Raw genomic sequence first — 3,293 nt, forward strand, 5'->3', positions numbered from 1 at the left:
GATGGAGCTAATGCACCACCAGCAGCAGCAACAATCTCAGATCCTCATGGCTGTTGTTGACAAACTTATGAACCAAAAAAGTTAGATCCCTGCAGGAGTATTTTCCATTGTTTACCACATTATACCATAATCTTATTTGTTACAGCTTTTTTTATGTATTAATTCATTATATTGTTAAGAAAAACTCCTATTAATGGAGGTTTATCAAACTTGAACAACCATTTCGTTCTTTTATTCAATCTTTTTGTGCCATAAGTTTACATACTGAAGTTGTGTTGATTAAATAAAGTTTTGTCATGTTACATCAATAATTAAATCAAGCAAAGTATTCTTGCAACATGGGTGGGTCCAAATCAAAATACTGGGAAGTGGTATTACCATAAAGGCATGTAAGGGCATTCCTTAAAAGGGCACAAACAATGTACATTTTACCTATTTGGCTGAGCCCTATTTTTAAGTTTTTCTTAAAATCGAGAAAGAAAAAATAATTAATTATGTCCCCAAACAGCCATTCCACTGAGCTTCTCACTGGGCTCATGGAACTGTTAAACTGCTGCATTGGGGGAGTCAGGATGCCATTCCGAAATGGAGCTTGGAGGTGTACGCGAAGAGGATAGGCCGGGTCCCCATATATACACAAAGGCTGCCCAGTTGGGGAGAAAGCAAATCTTTGGAGATCATGGTACAGTCCTGAGTCTCGTAGCATTCCCGCATCATGCTTTCTGCCCTCTGGAAATAGTAAAGGTTTGTAGAATTAGGGGGGTGAAAATTATTAATAATTGTTGATAAAAGCTGCCATTCTTTTTATCTTTACTGTTGTACTGTTTGGCTACAAAAGATGACCCTATGTTATAGGGTTCCTGCCTGTTTCATTGTGGTCCTCACATGTTTGCTATTTTACTGTTCACTGATTGTATATGACAACATATGAGAAGTATGTAAAAGAGGTACTGTGACCTAGGCTCGATTACCAGCCGCTGTTTCGGGAAATGAGCCAGCGCTCACTCCCGAAATCTCGGCTGGACGCGTGAGGTGAGCCATTGTTAATCTCCGCCAATCAGAAACTCGCCTGCACAAATCCGTCTGGCATAAATTATATGTTTTGGCTGCGAAGGTATTCTTTGACCCGGCCTGTTCGAGGTTTACAGTGCTTTTAAGGTAGGAAACATCCAAGATTGCGACAACGAAAAGTGTTCGAGAAGCTGAAGAATGGGAACTGTGTCGTTTTCTACGGCCTGAATTCGCAAACTTCACTGATTTTCCAGTTGGCGCCAAGGTCAAAATACGGCTTTCAAATCCATTTCTATTGCAATTTTCTCCTCATACTTCGCGAATGTAAGAGCAAGTAAAATTCCTCAAGATCAATTGAAAGTCAATGAGGTCAAAGTCAATTGAAAGTCAAAAGCCAGTCGTATCAATTGAAAGTAGTTTATTGGTGGCAAAACGAGGGGGCCGATGAGGTCGACCGAGAGCTGAAGCCGCCGAAGATTTTTTTGATGATTCGCCGGTTGAATTCAAACTCACATTGATCATTCTGATCATTTAACCACAAACTCAAGCTCGTATCATCTGGAAACTTCGCACAGACGTTTTAAGCATTGTTATGTAATTTCTGTTTTCTTAAAATCAGTGTTTTTGGGATGTCTAATGCCATTTCCCCGCAACTATTGACTTCGCATAAATTATATTTTGAATTTACGTCACAGACACAATCTATCGCTCACGCGTCCAGCCGTCTCTTCTCGGGGAGACCCGAACTCGAGTGAGCGGCGGAAATCGAGCCTAACTGTGACCCAGGTCTCCAGTAGGTTTTCTTGTGTTCAAATTCCTGCAGTGTTATAACAGTAAAGCCCACTGCTAAAGCTTCTGATTGTTTATAAATATAAATAAAATTGAACGATACAGCTATAATTAAACACACTTAACAACAGGACCGTAAAGATTGGCAATTAGTCCATTTGGAATGGCGATTGATTGAAATTTCAGGGCATGCACCCTCTTGTGCCCATTGTAAACAATTCTTTGATTGGTGTTTGGGCGACAAATTGGACGAACTGTACCGTCCACAAAGCCGAAACAATTGTCGAGGGCCGCACCTTTATTTAAAACAGCTTCAGCATATGTCTGTAATGCATGAGGATTTAAAATAGTGTGATTCCACTCTGATATCCGACGACATGATGCTCAAATATAAAATCAATGACTGTATTACTTATCATGGAGATTTCAGGGACAGGTCTGCCGAAAGTGCTTATGAGGTCGCTGTAGCGGCAAGGGTATGCCAGCCTTTTGAGAACGATGCATAATCGTTCAGTACTGTCACAGATTGTTCCTTGTTTACACTTTATTTCGTCAGGCAAGCCAAGAACATCAACCAAGAGAGGAATGTCGTATTTTTCGAAACGTAAATCTGTCTTACACTCGGCCTCACTTTTACCTTGCAACGTAAATCTTTCATAATTCCAAAAAGGATACTCTGGATTTTTCGATTTGTTAGCATCATACAACATGAGAAACTCATCCTCGTTGATTATTTCCTCGCAAAAACTTACAAGAAGTTCGTCCCGCGCTTTCCTGAAGGACGCCATTCTCGACCAAGGTGCTAGAAAAAGTTCCCGTCGTGTTTATCTTTTAAGTCTAAAGTTCCCGCGCAAAGGACGGCATTCTCGCCCCAGGCCTTTATATGCCGTGACGTCCTAGGAGAAGACGCCGTTCTCAAATCTTAAGGTCTCTATTTATATACCTGAGGATCCTGCTTGAAGTCCTCCTTAGCAAAATAACGGACCCGAACAGACAATATATAGCAGTCAGGTTTTCAGGTTTGAGGAATCCACTCACATTGGTCAATAGCTGTGTTTAAATGAGAGTATGGAAACACGGCTGTGACATCACACGAATTTTGATTGGTTATGTAGCCAGACGCGCGTTTTGATTGGCTGGTAGGACATATGAGCGTATATGAAGAAAATCTGTTTGAATCAAGAAGTAAAAAAAACAGCATTTTCCATCATTTTTCGAATCATCTTTGAGGAATATTTTATAAAAGCAATACAGGACTTTTTTCCGTGTTTCCATGTTGTGCAAACCCTCGACTGCGTCTCGGGTTTGCATAGCTGTCTCAAATTCTCCCAACTCCCCCTCGTGTTTAGATGAGGCTATGGAAACACGGAAAACGTCCTCCATCTCTTAAATTGTTAAAAGTCAAGAAGCGTTGATCTTAAATTGGAGGTTACCACTCCTAAACTCCCACTGTTGCCATCTGTTAGGACAAGTCTCTAGGCTAGGTTACTATA

The 3,293-nt window shown here is 40.8% G+C and overlaps 1 pseudogene; it reads right to left on the bottom strand.

Moving 5' to 3' along the window:
- Positions 1-215: 215 nt before the first annotated feature.
- LOC137974687 (uncharacterized) lies at positions 216-2,588 on the bottom strand (annotated as a pseudogene).
- Between the last annotated feature and the right edge of the window lie 705 nt (positions 2,589-3,293).

This window comes from Montipora foliosa, chromosome 11 (assembly GCF_036669935.1).
Source record: "Montipora foliosa isolate CH-2021 chromosome 11, ASM3666993v2, whole genome shotgun sequence".
Lineage (NCBI taxonomy): Eukaryota > Metazoa > Cnidaria > Anthozoa > Scleractinia > Acroporidae > Montipora > Montipora foliosa.